The sequence below is a fragment of the Callospermophilus lateralis genome, unplaced genomic scaffold, assembly GCF_048772815.1.
Source record: "Callospermophilus lateralis isolate mCalLat2 unplaced genomic scaffold, mCalLat2.hap1 Scaffold_268, whole genome shotgun sequence".
Lineage (NCBI taxonomy): Eukaryota > Metazoa > Chordata > Mammalia > Rodentia > Sciuridae > Callospermophilus > Callospermophilus lateralis.
Window position 1 is genome coordinate 6,418 of NW_027513428.1, and position 19,344 is coordinate 25,761.

Consider the following 19,344-nt stretch of genomic DNA (forward strand, 5'->3'; position numbering starts at 1 on the left):
TATAAACATGATAGGTAGGCAATGTCATTACTTCCTATTTTACACATAAATAAATGAAACATCTCTACAATATAACCAGTAAAGATATTCTGAGGGCAAAAAGATCAATTTCTTCAAGAAATGTGAATGAAACATTTTCAGAAGTGGTAAAGGAGTGGGCAGGGCTTGAGGTAGCTTCAAAAAAATAATAACTAACACAATAAAAACCATATCAATTTTAATACCTTATTAAGGTTTTTGGTAAAAATGGGAATTTACATAATGAAAAAATCTGATATATTTATATAGAAATGGATGATAACAAGGGAGCAACTAGAATACATTGTATACACTGTAATCACTTAACATCCTACACACATATTTGTATATGTTAAGGAATTCTAAATTTCTTAAGAAGAAAAACTTAACAAAAAGACATCTTTTGATTAGCATGTCTACAAAAGAGAGAGGAGGAAGAGAGCATAGATAATGAAATTATAATGAAATTAGATACCATTTTCAATTATCCAAAGGCAGATTTTATTTATTTATTTATTTTTATTTTTTTCTTTAATTTTTATTGTTGGTTGTTCAAAACATTACATAGTTCTTGACATATCATATTTCACACTTTGATTCAAGTGGGTTATGAACTCCCATTTTTTACCCCATATACATATTGCAGCATCACATCCGTTACACATCCACTGTTTTACATATTGCTATACTAGTGTCTGTTCCAAAGGCAGATTTTAAACAGAAAGAATTTTCATTGTTAGAACTGGACTAGGCAGGAGGGAAATAACTCCTAATAGAGCAAGGGAATTTCAATAGCTGAAACTCCCAAACTCCACACCCACTTTTAAATAGAGCATCTTTCTTCTTGTGAAGTGAAGCTGGGTATGAGTCAGGATTAGACTGGTTTCCCCAATATCACTGAGTTTCATTGAAGAACTAATTCTACATTTTGTCTAGTGTAAGAAACCATAAACTGAAAAATCTCCATTAGTTTAAAAGTCACTAAGAAAGAAAGGTTAAACTACCACAATTAAACAATTATAAACACCTGCTGATTATCAAATATAAGGCAGTGATGATTTCAGAGACATTAAAATGAAAACAAATTAATATATAATTATCAATGAAATATTACACAATCCCATTCCCACTTAGATCTTCTTCACTTTAGTTAATCTACAAATCTATTCTGGATCAGAATGAAAACCTGATTATATGACTAGGAATAAATTAAGACTGGAAAAGTAAAATCAATAATCTACTTTAAAATAATAATATAACTAGAAAGAAATTGTAAAGTGTTATAGAAAGAACAAGGATTTTGTAATTAAGCATACTTGGGTTTTAACCTTAGCCCTGTGTTGTACATGTAAACATGGGAAATTTTTTAATCTTTTAATCTTCAATCATCTAATCTATAAAATGGGGGTAATACCTGCTGTGTCACCAAGGTTCTTGTAAGAGCTAAACAAGGTCAGGTATGAGTAACATCAGAATTTCTAATATAAGGACCTGTTTACTAATGGATCCTTTATAGAATTAATGAAAATTTGCAGCCTACCAGGTGGGTTATCAGTATTAATATTGAAGGCATAAGGTTGTCTCTGATCCCATGAGAAACTAATTGCTCTTTCTTTGCTGATGTCACCATATGAATAAGCCAAAATATGGGACAATGGAGAAAAAACATTGAGCTAATTAATGAATAAATTTAATGTTGTTGAATGTATAGATCAACTTGTAAAAATTCACTGATTATACTATAAATGAAAGCAAAAGTGGAGTGTAAAATAGTAAAATTGATTAAATGAGCTCAGTTTCATAGATAATTCTCAGTGTAACATTCAAGGGAAAAATACTGGTGATTAAAAATTTTAATATATTGGTTTTCTAAGGAATAAACTGTTGTAAAATGAGTTTTGTTTGTTTGCTTGCTTTAATTTGTTCATCATGTCTCTTATAGTTATAATGATCTTTAGATTTAGATTTTGTTTCTCCCTGAGGATATAATAAATTAAACTTTCTTATACTGTGGCTGATTACATTTGCCTACATTAAACTCATTCTGATCTCTGTTGTGCTCAGTTGTAGCTTAGAAATGATCTAGTGGACTTTTTTTTCTATCCAGAATACTTTTATTATACAGGTATTATATGCACACAATGATTGGGGAAACATTTACAGGCATGGAGTTCAATTCTAAACCTCCTTTTCACCCACACCAACTATAACACACATTCACTGTAGGGTGAATGAGCCCCACAGGAAGGAGATGCCAAGTTACTGCTTTCTGAATAGAGAGCTCCGATTAAATAGAATCTTCCAAACCAAGAGCAGAGCCCTGTATGCTTTTTAATTCTTCATACCCTGTGTACAGATGAATAAAATCTAAAGACGTGTTATAGATTACCCCACCACCATTAAAAGTTAATATTAAAATCGAATCCTATTTCTCAAAAACTTGTAAGAAGTCTACCTGTATTTACAGACCCCATTAAATTATGCATAAATAAAATCTGTACACTGAACACACTGTGCCTCAAAATACAGAGCCTCCACAGGGACTTGGGGGTGACAGGCGGCAGCAGACGCTTGTGTTCACCCTTTTCAAGTTTACTCAAAAATCAAGATCTGAAATAAATATGCAAATAAAGCTTCAGTACCTTACAGGAACCTGTGGTTTCAAAGGGTCATCCACTTAAAGAGTTAACTTTCAAAATTAAAAAAAAAAGACAAAAGAAAAATGAAATCGTCAGCAGGCATTGTTTCTACAAGTTTCCTACAAACCAGAGGCCCCTGTGAGCACAGGTTTGCACCACCCAGCACCTGCTCACTGGCCGCCGAGCACGCGGTACCTCTGCCTCCTCCTGGGGGGCACGATTGCCGAAGAAGGTAGATAAAGACTGATTTTTGAAAACAATATTTAGTGGGCATAAAAACCAGCCATATCTTAACACTGAAGGAAATAAATTATCGTTGATCTGAATCGCATCAATCGGATGTTTCAACAGCTAGGCGCATGGCTTCTTGTCAGCCCCGGGGAACATATGAGAAGGTTCTAAAACTTGTAGCACCACTTTCAGAGGAAGGGGGGATGGGGTTCCAAAAAATGAACGCTCAACAAGTAAAACAAAAACCAGTACTTGTCACCTTGGGATCCTGTGTCCAAGGTCAGACACTGCAGCGCTGGAGAAGCCACAGGGATCCAGGAGGGCAGGTCAAGATCCTGCAAGCCTCAAGGGACACAGGCCTTTGGATAGGTGGATAGGGGAGGTTGGAAGCTCCTCCCCCAGCAGGAGGGGCGTCCTGGTCTGTCCCAATGGAGAAGGATTCCTCAGTCCTTTCCCTTCCCGCCCTCTGCTCATGCCCATTTTACTTCCTGTGCTTCTCCATTTTCTCCAGGGTCTTATTAGAATCTGCGGGACTCTGGTCTCTGGGGTTCATATAGGATTTGTCTATGACTATCAGGGCTTCTTTGATGTAGTTCTGCACCGCAGACACAGCGGCACAAATGGCCTGGCTGCCAAACCCGTGGGTAATCAGGCTGAAATGAGACAAGCAGTTCTGTATGTTCGTTTCCAAGACCAGGGAGGGCCTGTTGTTGCCATTGGGTGTTCGGTCTTGATTGAGGAGGTCCGTGAATTCTTTACACACTTGCTGAGCTGCCAACAGCGTATTCTTCCTCGTTGCCATCTCATTCCGCCCTCCTAGGTGAGGCCTGGTTAAATATTCGGCCACTGGCTTACTAGGAAACTCCGCTTCACAGACGTAGGCAAAGTCCCGGGCCAAGTGAACAGCTTCGCCTTCCACCAAGGATGTCAAGAGGGTCACGTGAGCAGCTTTCCGTCTCCCAGCCGGAAGATTCAGCCGAATCTTGTCCAACTTCTCCCGCAAAGATCGGCCTCCATTTTTGGACTTGGCTCTTCTCAGAACACCTCCCAGCAGTGAGGCATTTAAACATTCAGGCGGTGACAATCGCCTCTGCACTTCAGCCACCGTCACTTTGTATTTGGACGTGGAGCTGAGGAGGGACAGTCTTCCTGGAACCGAGCAGAAGACTTCACTGGGATTCATCACGGCTCCCACCAGCTCCTTCTGACAGGGGAGACCTAGGGGGTTCTTAGTCATGGAAATGGGACCTTTGCAGATTACGTCTGATCGGGCCCAAGCAAGTGTGGGTCGTCAACGTTCTGCACCTCTTCCATCTGGTGAGCCATGTCGTGGAGCCCCAGGTTCTCCGCCAGCCCCGCGGCGTCCAAGGCGTGCGCGTGGGGCAGCAGCAGGTCCGAGCGGCGGTAGGCATCCCTGCGGGCGCCCACGGCGCCTCCCTCCAGCCCGGAGAGGTGGGGGAGCAGGCTGGCCGGGCGCCCGTGGTGCGAAGGCAGGCCGGTGCCCTCCTGGCTCTGGCGGCCGGGCCAGGCCTGCTGCTGGTTGCCGGCGGCCGCAGGCTGGTGCAGGGGGTTGATGGCCGCAGCCTAGGCTTCGCCCAGATGCGAGTAGGGATCTGCCGACTGAGAGTAAGCCAGCTGCTGGTAGGGCGGTGGAAAGTAGGGTGGCGGCTGGTATTCGGCGACTCCAGTGTGGGACAGCGGCGGTGCGGAGCTGTAAAGATGCTGCCCGGCCGAGGAGAGGTGGGGGATGCGCGGGTTCCCGTTGCTACTCGCATCGTGGCGATCCTGGGGGGATGAGTCCGCCGAGCCCAGCGGCGAAAGTCTAGGCACTTCTGTGGCCACGACGCTCAGAGGCGCCTGCTCAGGACCTCGGGTCCCAAGCCAGGTAAGTCCGGGGTAGAGGCAGCAGCCTGCGATCAGGGGGTGAGTCAGCCTGTAGCTAACGCCTAGCCGAGCGCGCTGGCTCTTCAGCCCGCACATGTTGGAGTCGCACGGCAAAACGGAAGCAGCTGACACGGATAAAGCGCACAGCCCGGGAGGAGTGCATCTTCCTCTAGTGGACTTTTTTCCTCCCCTTTTCTTTCAGTATTATATGCTTTCATACTAACTTGTAGACAATATAAAGAATAAGAAAAGTTCAGAGAAATCAGACCACCAAAATCTGGGGTGTCAAAAAAAAATGTTAGGAAAAAGCAGTTTTCCTCTCAAAGAAAATGCTTTTCCAAAATTAAGAGGGTCATTTATTAAAGAACACAGCTTTAAAAAACAAGAGCCCTACAATTTTAAGAAACACCTTATTTTCAATTAAGTATGATTGAAGCATAGTTCAAGTATTATATTTTATATCATTAAAATTATAGCTAGAAACTTGAATATATATTTAAGCTTCTGATACTCTTAGAAAAAAGCCCACATTTCCATACTAGAAATCATCATATTAATTTTGTTTATATGAAGCTACCTCAGGTTCCTGTTTACATCAATTAATTAATTAAAACCAAATAAATCTTAACCAAATAAAGTAGATTTCTTGAACTGTAGTCAGTATGATCCAAGGAGCAATTCCAAACAGCCATAGCCATGACTTTAGCAATATGTTGACTAAATATCAAAGTAACCAGAATCAGGCAAAAATCACCTACAGATTTTATTGCTTAGGATAATCATTAAATCTTTGACACACATAAATAAAACTGGTTTAAAATCTTTATGAGCTCTAAATTGTGGATGCAATATGACATGTTGATCTAATCTTTTGAAAGAAACATTATAAAACTTTGGAGAAAACAACTCTGGTCCAGGCCTTATTCAGCCAATTTGAATGTATGTGAGCTCCACATCCCCAGGTGTGTAAGGAAATAAGATCAGTTACAAGAGACCTTTTAAAACAGGAGGTAACCTGCTTTTCTAAGACAGAATTCTTCAGATCTTTGAGGAAGGCTAGGGCACAGTTTCTTGTTTATTTATAAAGGAAAAGTCCCTCATGACTGGGAATCATCAGACAATGATGATTTTCAGCCAGGTGGTAGCTGTGAGGCTTAGCTGGGAGCACCACTTGCAATGGACTCCGCTAGCCTTCACCAATGAGGTCATGCATGGTATTTCTTGTAGCCATGTGGATGGGTGAACATGTGACCTAAGACCTTGGTGCTGTCAGGTATTTTCTTCCGTGGACCTGAATAATGCCTAGTGTTTAGTGATATCAGTGAAGCCACATCATTCATGTCTTCCTTAAGAAAAAGCAGACTCACAGCAGAAGGCAGACACAAAGGGGTCAGAGAGAAGCAAGACGATGCTTCTATTTTAGCCAAATGGCTTAATAAATCTCCTTCAATATTTAAGCTAATGTACTTTCAGCCAAAAGTACCCTGATTGAAGCAGGGAATCCCGAGCTGCATCTTAATCTTAGCTGCATCGAGGGATCAAGGTCTCCACACATGGGCATTTGGAGGACATTGCAGATCCAAACCATAATAATGCCTGTGCATTTGAAATTTGTTATAGTCTCAACTTCCCTTTTAGTACAATATATATAGTATATAATGTGTACATACTATTATATATATATATATATATATGTATATATATATAATATATATAGTACAATATAATTGTACTTAGTTACCAGTGAAATCCCACTTATAAATAGCATGTTTGTTTACGACTAAAAGATTTAGCCTCATTATCAATGTATGTTGCAACTCTATACATTGCAATTCCATAGCTCATGTTTCCTCCAAAGAGCTCAAACCAAAGTAATTTTCTCAGGTGTATTTCTGTGAAGGAGACAAGAGAGTTCATTATCATGAAAATAAACAAGCCACAAGATTTGAAATGATTTCCCCAAATTCCCACAATGAAATGCCTCATGGAGGCTAAAATTAACTGTCTCCTTCTTGCTTTTTAGCTCTGTATTTAAGTAAATTAGCATGCCTAGTTAGCATTTTCTTGTAAAATCTTTAAAATGTACAGTTTGCATTTTTACTCATTGATTCAACAAATGCTTATCTGGTACCTATCTTTCTAGGTACTATATTAGATAATGTAATAGAGTTTAATAGATTATAAACTGGCAAAAGAGCCATCCATATGTTAGAAACACTAGCAATTGTGAAAGAATCATTAAGTGATTTAATTTTATTATAAAAACAAATATTTCAACTTTATTTTCCCTAGAGAGGTAGGAAGGAAAAATGGAATTGTAAAAGACCTTGACTAATTCACTTTCAGGTTATATCCACACAAAAGTTACTTTATCTCACTGATTAGAAACAAGTTTTATCTTGAATGTGAAGGACTTATTCTGTTTAGATTGAAATATTTAATTTTTATTCTATTATGTTGCTTTCATATTTTAAAAGGTTATAAATAAATTTCAAAGTTATTTGCTCATATTACACCATTCTTACTTTTTGTTATTTACAATATATATTTTTTAATTACCATAATCAGTCAATATATGAATCATTCTACATTTATTTCTTACAACAAACTTATATTAGCAAAAACAACCTCAGAATGAATGTTTGTAGACTCTGGGGGCTCTTGTTTTGCATTAGTTTGAAATACAAACTTTGTAGCATATAAATAAAAATGTAATGAGTAAATACCTATCATTGTTTCTTTTTATGCTGAATTATTTTTAAAAATCAAACTCAGTGACTATGTCAGAAATGTTCATCAGGCTGTCAGCACCTAACCCAGCTCTCTGTTCTGTCTGTGGATGCCAGCATCACTTCCTCACCTTGACTGTCCCTGTTCCCAGTGGCTGGAAGTGTGGAAATTGCATTTCTCAAAATCCCTCCCCAGCTGGATTTCAGACTGTTTTGAAAATGAGAGGCCTTTGTAAAATGGAAAAAAGAAAGCACAATCCATATTATTGTTCCTATGCCAGTGGTGAGTAGAAAGGTAGTCTTCAGCAATTTGAGGTTTTGCAATGACCTCCAAGTGTTTCCTAGTAAATTGCCTTTGGTTCTCATGATGGTAGTGATCACTGCAAATACTTTTCTGTAGCTTTGAAAATTCCCAGCCCCTCTGTAATTTAGTGATGAACCTGAGATTTAACAGAAATATTCCATGACCCTTGCTTCAACAGGCATTCTGGAAACAAGAAAAGGATAGAATACCTTCCACTGAATCTTCTCCTGTCTGAAATACCTTAAATAACTGTTATTTTTCCAGGTGGGACCCTTGGAAAAAGTAAGTTGGCACTAAATGGGGATGTAAGGAACAGACTTTGAAAATGAGGAAGACCTAAGCAGCTTATTTTCTTACTTAAGAATAAAGATTTTTTTTTTTTTTTAAAAAAGCACATTGCATTTATAGCCTCATTTGGTAATGAATGGGAAAGTTAAGACACTTATTGGGAAAAGTGGGGTATCTGGGGTGGATCCTGACAGATTTGAACTTCTGAATTCCATGGAACTTTCTTTCAAGAAGAAGCTGGAGGGTCTGTACTTGGGACATTTATGCTGTGTGGGGTTATGATATTTGACAAGATGCACTCATTACCTTGCTTTGCTTTCAGATCTTTTCCTAGGGTCAAGTCACAGGAGAATGTGTGGGAAGTCAGAGTTTGCAGGGGTTGTGGGGGAAATACTTACACAAAGAAAGAATTGAAAGGTTTTGCTAACTTATATTGACAGAAACCTGGGAAGGGATGCTAGAAATGGATTTTAAGGTTCTAAGATCAGGGAGACAAAAAGAAAAGATTAAATAAAACCACATTTATTAATATAATTGCACTTTGCAGATATTCTGGATTCAAGGTGTTTGATACCTGACATCATGGCTCACCGGGTTATTTTGTTAGAAGAGTGAAACTTAGATTCCATGGTAGACAAGATTAAATAAAACTGATGTACTGAAATTTCCATGGCATCATGTAAATGAAGAGCTACAAAGAAAGACAGAAATCTCTTGCTGATGTATCAAGAAAGGGAGGTCTGCTCCCGATTCCCTCACTATATAACCAGAAAGACCCCAAGGAAATACCCGAGTGAGGTCAAGAATGAATAGAGGAGGTAACTCCATTGACATGGGCTTCCTAAATTCAGTGGGATAATGGGATCTGGAGAGTGACAGAGGCCAAGTGATGACACTTAGGAAGAAGGCCAGGAACAAGATGGGCATGATTGCTAAGGGAACCGCAGGTAAAACAGTCATCAAAATGGTGTATGACTTACATACACCACAGAGCTTACTGGTATTGGCAAATAGGTAATTCTTACCATTAGGCTGAAATAGAAGTGCTACCAATTTCCATAAATTAAAATATTTTAGGTATCATTATAATTTGTTTTTGCCACAATAGAGAATCATGGCTTCTCATCCCATTGCCAGATCAAGAGCATCTAGGATGAAGAGCATGCCAGTTTCCTTGGAAGAAAAGAAAACTTTTGAGGAAGTGCCCATATCCTTGCTGAAATAATAAACTCTATGCCTTCCTAGAGATATCTCAAAGGGACTATAATCAATGATCAATGTGAGTGTGCATTTTACAAAAAGAGGTCATTTCCTCATTTTTTTTAATGCATAGTGAACAAATCTAGACAGCCAATGCCAAAATACCATACTGGTCCTTTGACCTATGAGCTATTAGGAAGGGATGATTCTTAGCCCTCAGAACTGCTTCCCTTCCTAAATAGTAAATTAAATTGGGGATGGCACAGACTCATGCCTCTGAAAAAAACTAGAAATATGCAGATATAGGATTCCTATCATGTCTGCATTTAACTAATCTATTTGACCAAGGCTGGAAATAGATGGCCTTGGAGAAAGACAGCAAATTATTGTAAACACAATCAGGAAGAACTCAATTGCGCTGCTTTCCCAGATGTGTTCTCTCTCTCTCTCTCTCTCTCTCTCTCTCTCTCTCTCTCTCTCTCTCTTCTCTCTCTCTCTCTCCCTCCCTCCCTCCCTCCCTCCTCTCTCTCTCTATCCCTTCTAAATAAATTGAGATCCGTTATACAGCTATTGATCAGGAAAAATGTTTTTTGGTTTCGGTATGGTATTATTTTTAAAATGCATAAAGACATTTGATTCTGCCTTGTAGGGACAACAGTATGTTTTTACCTCCCTTTAACCTCAGGACAATATCAGCTGTCTCTTCTACCATGATCTAATTGACCAGGATTCAGCCACCACATAGGTCATTTTGCTGTTTCAATACACTGACAACTGTGGGAAATTCCATTTTCCATCAAGATGCAAGCTGGTCTCTATAGGCTTCTCTTAACCTCTGATGAATCCTATTCAAGGCACTTGACTCTTGTTTGAGAAAATACTGAAATGGGACTTTTAGTTATAAAATTATAGGGTCTTTGGTATTAAAATGAGATAAAAGAAGCTAAATTATTCTGTTCTTTTGAAAATCAACCTTCCATTTTTCTCTTCATTGCTTAATAGAGAAAAGTTCTAGGCAGCCTCTTGTACTTAGGGAAACCTTCCCTCAGAGAAAGACCTCTTGAGACAGTAAGGTCATGAGTTAAGGACAAAGCAGGAGGCTGGGCTCCTCCAAAAGATAGCTTCAATAAAGGGAATCTCTGTGGCTTAGAAGTCCTGACATTTGATACTGATGAATAAAGTAAGTTGTTTACTACTTCTTGCTAGAAACTTCATCCACTAACTTCCTATAGATAAAAAAAAATTCATACTTTGTAGAAATCACAACAGTAAACTTACAATTTTTTTTAGTCCGGGCTGTATTCACGGACTAAAACATCACCTAGCACAACGTCAATGTGCAATAGGGGAAAAAATAGGTAAAAGGAAGAGATTATGGTGCTTTTGAAAATGTATACAGATGTTCTGTTTGTGCTTGGGATGAAGTGTGAGGAGGAAAGAATGTTAGGTGCACAACAACACATCTGTAAGTGGGGGAAAAAGTGTAGATAATACTGCATATATAGGTGCATACACTCTGTACCCATGACAGGATTCTTACGCTTATGAGAAAGCCACTGGTCCTCTTTCAGTTATCTGGGATGGAAGTTCACACAGCCAAGGGATGGCTAATGTCAAGAGGTGGAGACATTAGGGAGTGCATAATAGGTTTGTTTCACCTAAATCTCGTAAATGTGTGCTCTGCTTGGTGAGAGTTATAAATTACTGGCGTAGATCTTATTCGTATAGAGTAAATGCAAAAATCAAAGATGCACAGTCAAATTTTGGGCCAAGCCAGTGCTAAATTGAAGAGATGTGCCCTACAATATGTATAAGTATAAATGCCATCTAATGGGCTTTTGCTTTTAGCGCCGGACCCTTGAAAGGAGAGGATCCCACCCCACTGAATATTGTTATTTTTCATGGGTACATGAGGCTCCCGGGCAAGTTGTGAATGGTACACTAAGTCTGCTCTTGTAGGGACCAGATGGAGAAACAGGAACATGGGAGCAGTGTTCCCAAGCACACAGATGTTTTGCCTTCTCAAAGCGGTCAGAAGGGAGGTCCACTCAGATGTAGTTCCTATTTTCTCTGTTCTCCATAGACGTCCAGAGAATGCACAACAGAATGGTGCTTGTGGGGCTACAGAAACCTCTTACTTCCAGGTACATTACAAAGCAAAAGATTTTAAGGAAGAATCCTCACAAAATGTGGCTCAGATTCTTTTTCTGATTTCTTTATGATTGGAACCAGATTACATGTTATTTGGCAAGAGTGTCACAGGAGTGATTCTGTGACTTTCTCTTTGAATCCCATTACTGATGATATTAACATTGATCACTAAAGATGGTACCTTCTGGGTTTCTCTTCTGTAGTATTGCCTTTTCCTTTTGTAATTATTTAGCATTTTTATAGGAAGATGATTTGAGACTATTACATATATCCCTCTGCCTCATCCAACTTTCCATTTATTTACTTAATAGTATTTATATAGGTCTATGGTTTATTTTATTGGAGTGTAATGTTACTTATTAAAATAATTTTAAATTTTTATTTTTCTTATTCTATTTTGGTAATTTCACCTTATTAGAAGATTTGTAACATTACTAAAAAGAATTTTTAGAAAACATTCCCTAAATGTTAACATTTTACTACGTTTGCCTTTCTTCTCCTCCTGTCTTTCTAGATAAATATAAATATAAGTATATAGCAAAGAAAATTTTATCTCAACCATTTCTAAGTTGCAGACATGATATCTCCTTATGACAATACTTGTATTTCCTAAAAACAAGAAATTATGTAACTATAGTGTAATGATCGAAATCAGAAAATCAAATTTGGTTAAATTTTTTTTCTTAGACACAATATCTTTATTTTGTTCCTTTTTTATATGGTGCTGAGGATTGAACCCAGTGTTTCACATATGCTAGGCAACTGCTCTACCATTGAGCCACAATATCAGCACTCAAATTTGGGTATATATTAATATCTATAAAGTATAGTCATAGTTGCCAATTATTTCAAGAATGTCCTTTATAACCAAGATAAAATCAAGATCATGGGTTTTCATGATCCATTAAAAAAATAGAGAAAAAGAGAAGAAAAAAAGTGTATTCAACAGAGATTGTAACAGAGAATGAAAATATCCTTTCTGAATATTTTCTTGCCAGGATTGCTAAACTTGTATTTAAATTCCAGTGCAATGTTTATAGTGAATAAGACTGAGTACTAATTCTCACCATAATGAAATTTAGGTGTGTAAATGGTAAACTTATTTACTTCTCTAGAACTCAGCTGAGTTTAGCCCCAAAGCCTCCATTTCTGCTGATGGTAGTAAATTTTATGTGGAAACCAAGATTCTCTCTTTCTCTTAAACTAGTAATGATTTAGTCATTTGGGGTGTAGACTCAGTCTCTTTTGAGTAACTTCTCCAGCTATCAGGGTGTATTCCTTCTTCCTTCTCTCCCAGGGCCATCCATGTGCTGGGTAAATATGTAGTTGGGGTGGCAAGCAGTGTGTACATATAATCAGACCATTCCACCTAGAATAATGATTTTCCAAATGAGGTCCTGGACTAGCAACATCAGTACTACTTGGGAAATTTTTAGAAATGCAATTTCTTGGACTTTACTGCAGACCCACTGAGTCAAAAATTTGGGGGCCAAGAATTTGTTTTCAAAAGGCCTCCATGTGATTCTGTTGCTTTTATGAAGCACATATCTGAGACCATCAGCAGCCTCCCACCTTGGTTTCAGGTGAGAGTATGATAATTGCTAGTCCCTTGGTGTGTGGCTTCCACCTCATCACATCCACTGCTGAAATGTCCTCTTCTGCTCACTGGCCACCTATAGGCACACACATAAGTTATGTGGGTATAACTTATTCTGCCATCCTTCTCTTTATTTGTCCTTTCCTCTTCCCCCCAAATAAAGAAGCTATTTTGCTCAGTGTTTTGTCTCTTGTTTCTTGAGTAAAGAAAAAAAAATATCCTGGCTACGAACATAGACTTCTACATTTCCAAAATGACCATTGGTCTCTATACAAATGATTTCTTTTTCTCGCTAATGATGTCCACTCTTATGTTGAAAACCTTAACTTTTATGACTTGACTATTGGTTCTTAACAAGTTTTAAAATCTGTTTAATATCTTTAAAAACTAGCATCAAATGGTTTTCATCCTTTCCTTAATCATCCTTATTTCCTTTAAGACCCAAGGTAAACAGAGCAAGAAAAAGCACAGGATGTGTGGAAAAGCAAACACATTAATTAAAATTTCAGGATATTATCACATGACACCTGAATCTTAGAAATACTTTGGTAGTTTTATAAGTATTCCCTGATTTTAATCACTTCCTACTAAAATTCTTCTGCTACTAAACTAATTCTCATGAATACTCATTTTAACATATGATTTTCTCTTTCAGGTTCTTGTTATAGGTTTCTTTTTAACTTACTTATAAACAATTCTTTATTCCAAAATGCACATGTCTGGGCACATGTAAAATGTTTAAAAATGAATGAATGAATTTTGAGTCATCTCTGGCCTTAATAATTCACTTTATATTTAATAATATTTCCATTAAATTTAGCCTAATTAATATGAAAAGATAGTCACATTAAAATATAGAACTTTTATGATATTACTCCATCTCTTTGGAATATATTCCCAATAGATCCCCACTTGTGTATTCTTCCTGACTCCAAGGTCTAGCATCAATTTTATATTTGACAAAGAATACTTAAGCACCATTAGATCAAAGGTCTAGACCCAGAAATAAGTCACGTTATTATAATAGGGTTCCTGCTTTATTCCCAAGAATTACTCCTTACCATATTTCCCATGGTAACTTGCTTAGATTTATTAATTTTTTTATTTTTGCTGAAATTCAAAAAAATGTATGAAGTATTCAAATATAGTTTTAATTTGTTGTTCTTTTTAAAATTTTCGTTAGAACTATAAAAGTCTTTCCATTGTCATTCACACAATCAAATTCTCCCTATTTCTTGCAATATTGTTGCTATGATAATATCCAGAAGGTGTTCCATTTATCAGGATTTCATAGGGCTGCAATATTGAGCTCTCTTTAATAATTTATTCTAATATCTTAGATTCAATTAAATAGTCATATCTAAATTTAGAATAACTAATCATAATTTATACACTTGTATAATGTCATATTTATCTAAAAGGGCTTTTTTTCATTAAATGTGATTTACGAAGTTTGCAATGGCAGTTCCTATTTTACATTTCTAATCTGTATTTCATATTTCACTGCTAAGTGAAATTCTATAAAAGAATGGGGTGAGAGAGCAGTAATAATTCTTTTAAAAATTCCTTCCAAAAGATATAGTCAGACTTTCTACAGTTTCAGGTGTTGCATTTGATGACAAAATCATTTCCAACTGGTGTCCCATTTTATTCTAATGATGTGTCCTCCCTCTTCTATGTCCCAACCTCTCAATGCACTTCTGTGGGGGGACTGTGGCAATACTGTGGTGCTTCATGGTTGTTTTGTGGTTCTCTGTGACTCCTTTTGAAACCCTCTTTTTCTCACTCACTGTCTGTCCTGGCAGCCTTTCAGGTTGGAGAAAGATCCACTTGTTCAAAATTACCCATATAGTCATGTGTTGAATTCGTTTTAGAGAAAGGATCTCTGTTAAAATCGAAGGGCTCCATGATAGCCACACTCTGGCCTCCCAGAGAGCTGCATGGAAAATGAAGACATAAATTAGCTAACACTCTCTTATAAACATAATTTATGAAATGTGTTTCTGTTCTGGTCATGCTAATTCTTATAAGGTTGTTTTAAAAAATCTGAAATAAAAATATTGTAGTACCTAAAATATTAACAACTCAAATTTCATGTCACAGAAGAACCATTTTTGAATAGACATATTTTTAGAGTATTTGTATTCACTGAATTTGGAAAAGAATCAAGCCCTTTTTAAAGTATGTAAAATACTACACCTATAGAGAAGCTAATGTAGGTCCATTTTTAACCTGCAATGATTTTTTTACAGCCAAATAATGGGGCTTTGAATAACAGAACTACCATAATTAACTCAGTTGTCACTGAAGGCAATTTTTCCTGGGCATCCATTCATACTTTGAAGTATTTCTAAATGGTCCAGATTTTGTCATTACTATAGCAATATAGAAAAGAATACATACATACTCTTGAATTTTTTTGCTGATCCTTTATTTAGAAAACTACTAATTTTTTTTTCTGATATGCTTTAAGAATATAGCATCATATAACTGATATTGTGACAGGAACTTTTAAAGGAATTTATGCTTTTTATTTATGAAAACAAAAACCAAATGCATAAACCAAATGCACAATTATAAGTCTTGTATCTCATCAAAAACCATTTCACTGTTCAGCTTAAATTGCTGTCTGAAATAAAAGCAGCCTTCTCACCCCAAGGCCTTTATATTTATTTAGTATTATAGCTCCAAGAAAAAACATATTAAAGCTAAAGAATCTACTTAAATTTAAAAGAGGCAACCAACACATTCAGTAGACTTACCAGTTCTAGCATAACTGATTTAGTGATGTTAATTATAAATTGAAATATATAGGCTTATTTAAGAAGTCATAGATTAAAAGGATGATTTTTAAAAATTTATTTCTTTTTTTTGTTCTTTTCAAGTTTTATTCCAAAAAAAGTGTGAAATTTAAGATGTCCATAAAGAGTAATCATCATCATTACAACAAAGTATTCAATTGAGCAGAAATAACAAAGACCCAATTCAGTATGGAATGTCCTATTTCCCCCCCTGCACAAGTTTTTGAAAAAGCCTTCTCAGGGTGGAAGAGTAGGACAGCCTTCACACTTAAATGGTGCCCCAAATGGGTTATAACATTCCTGGTTCTATTTGTCCTTTTCTTTCTGTTCTTTTTCTTTCCTCTCACGCTCAGCTTTAGCTTCTTCTTCCTCATGTTTTTTGATCAACTGCTTCACTTCCCTTTGTTTGAGAACTCTGATCACCATCTTTCCATTCTCTCTTGTAAGTGTGGCAATTTCCACTTTTTCAGCAGACAGTTTACTAACATCCATGGTCTTATTTAGCACTTTGATAGCTAAAGCAAGTGCTGACTTCAAGGTCATTTCTCCTTCTTTGTTGTCTTGTTTCAACATTGACACAGCTGCAGCGCTATTATTTCCAATGCAGGTGGCTTTCCATCCCCCATAATTTCCACTAGGATCACTTTGATAGAGTTGGAAACCATAGTGCTTATCCCAGCCAATGTACAGCAAACAAAACACCAAAGGGACGTTTTCCTCCAAACTGTGTATAAGCTTGTTTGATATCACACAGTGCAGTAACCAACTGCTCACAAGGAATTGGCTCCTGATACTGTAATAAATACCTTTGAGCAATGAGCCTCAGTTCATTAGTCAGAACATTAGCATCAGAAGTTATGCCTGCCACACTGCAAGCCATGTCCTCATTGAGTTTATAAATTTTTTCAGAAAAAAAGACTTCATCAAGAAGCTTGTGGATGTTGCGTCTCTCTGCTGCAAGCAAAACACCATCATTTGCGAAAATTCCCAAACAGGTTCCTGCATGTCCGCTAGCTTCCATGGCATATTCAACTTGATATAAGCGACCTTCTGGAGAAAATATAGTGGTCCTGGAGTCATATCTTCGAGACATGGTTTCTGAACTTTATATAATTCCTCAGAATCCAAAGCCCGTATTCCCGGAATATTAGGAATTAAGACTGGAAAAGTAAGCAGGTATCTCAAGGGCCCACGTAAAAACTGAATTTTATCTCTTAATTCCACCGAATGATTAAGAGTCGCAAATTCACAGGAACTGACAGGCAGTTTAGAAAGACCTGAGGCTGGTGAGAGGCTGAAGGCAGGGTAACTAGTCACGAGTGCGGTTCCGATAGGCAGGTGCATGGGAAGAGTGTTCCAGACAAGAGCAGACAGGAGGTCGCAAAGACAGAAGACCTGCCGGGGGGCAGGATCAAGATCACCGAGCCTGACGCCGGGCAAAGCACGAGTTTGAGGTCACCAGGACATCCAGTAGCGCTTTCACGTACTGTACTCAGGGGACCAAAGCCGCACAGACCACCTCGACCTGCCCACCTAAGCCCGGTGCCCTGCACTGTCCCGTGGCCCCGGGCCAGGTAACCCGACGGCGGCCGGCGGGGGCCAGTCCCAGACCTGACGGTCACCGAGGCTGAGGAGGCGGGTGCAGAGTCATCGTGCCCACAGTTCCTCAGCAGTGGCTGCGGCTGGAGGCCCGCTATCTTTATGCTCACAACCCCCACCCAATGGTCAGCTACCAGGCTTCCACCGACCACTGGGGACCAAGGCTCAGCAGAAAGAAGACACTGAAGAAAAAAAAATTATTTCTAATGTAAACAAATATACCTCCCCATTATAAAAAGAGTTGGGTAATTATAACCCTTAGGCCATTGGCTTAAAAAAAGTTGAAGACCTAGAGAGACTCAGTAGTAGAGCTTTTGCCTAGTATGTTCAAAGCTCTGGGTTCCAACTGTTATAGTTTGGAAATAACTATATTTTGGTGTTCCCCAAAAGCATTTTCAGAGTGCAAATGATTATAGTTGTGACCTGATTAGTGAATTAATCCACTGTTATGATTGACTGGGTAGTAAGTATAGGCAAGTAGGGTGTAGCTGGAGGAGATGGGTCATTGGGGTGAGCAGAGCTCTCTATCTGCTTCCTGAGTTGTGTTCTTTCTCCACGACTTTCCACCATGATGTTCTGCCTCAACTTGGACCCAGGGTAATGAAGTTGGCCTTCTATATACTAAGACATCTGAACCATGAGCCCCAAATAAATTTCCTCTCCTCTATGTTGTCCTTGTCAGGTTTTTGGGACACAGCAGTGAAAAAGCTGACTAAGAGCTAGTGTTGTGGGTCAGGGGTAGAGGACTCGCCTTGCATATGTGAGGCCCTGGGTTCAATCCTCAGCATCACATGAAAATAAATAAATAGAAGCATTGTGTCAACTACAAGTAAAAAAAAATTTTAAAGCTGATGAAAATACATCCTCAGCACCATAAGAAAGAAGAGGAGTAAATGGAAATATTAAAGTGCAAAAGAATACTTTTAAAAAATATTAATATTTTATGTTAAAATTATTTAAATCTTCAAGATTGTCAATGCAAGCAATGACAGTAGTCCTGGCCAGGATAAAGCCTTCTTCATACTCTGCTGGCTAGAAAGAGCTTTATTTAACCCCACATTGCTCAGGAGTAGAACTAGAGTGCATGAAGAAAGGTCAAGGGTAAGTCAGAGTGGGGCTGTGCAGACACCCCAGGAAGGGCTCTAGTTGCTCTTCCTTTTACTTTACTGAAACAATCAGACACACAGTACTGGAGAGGGGCCCGGTGACCAATGACCAACATGGTCCTGGGTCAGAATCCTGAGGAGTGAAGAAACATTCACAGGGAAGTCACCATAGGAGCTGGGAGAGCAGGAGAGCTTTCTAGAGGAGGAAGCGGAAGTGCTGCTAATGTGACAATCCCAGGAGCTTGTAATTGGGAAATTAGCAGGCAGTTCAGGCTTCAAAAATAAATCTTGTAAGCCAACCAAAAGAGCATCCTTGGGAAGTGGATGCAAGAACGTTTCATTTCCCCCAAATGTTTAGCATCTTGTGAAAAGGTGTTGATCAAAGGTTTAGTGTTATTTTTAATTCATAAAAGAGCACGGTACTTGGATTTTGGTATGTTCCAGAAAGAAGGTAAAGTCTGCCTAGAAGATCTGACCCTCCCCAACTTTTTTTCTTTCCTAAGATGCATGTGCATAGCAGGCAAAACAATGGTGGGGATAATTAGGCTGCTGATAATTTTTTCCTCTTTATGCTCTTAAAAGGCACATGAAATCTTTTTGATCATACAAGAGTTTAAAATTTATTATTTTCTAGCTAAATTCAAGGGTCATGGTTCCCCATTTCATCTATAAAGGGCATGCTTATCACCATGAGGCCTTCTTTACTGAAAAAGGAATTTATTTTAAAAAAGCCTGCAAGGGAGATTTACATTATTCCCTAAAGACCCCTGAGAGTTTTGCTTTACTGATTTCTACTA

General features: G+C 38.1%; 2 pseudogenes; both read right to left on the bottom strand.

Moving 5' to 3' along the window:
* Positions 1–3,369: 3,369 nt before the first annotated feature.
* LOC143386547 (transcription factor AP-2 gamma pseudogene) lies at positions 3,370–4,868 on the bottom strand (annotated as a pseudogene).
* Positions 4,869–16,126: 11,258 nt separating this feature from the next.
* On the bottom strand, positions 16,127–16,962 carry LOC143640439 (proteasome subunit alpha type-4 pseudogene; annotated as a pseudogene).
* Between the last annotated feature and the right edge of the window lie 2,382 nt (positions 16,963–19,344).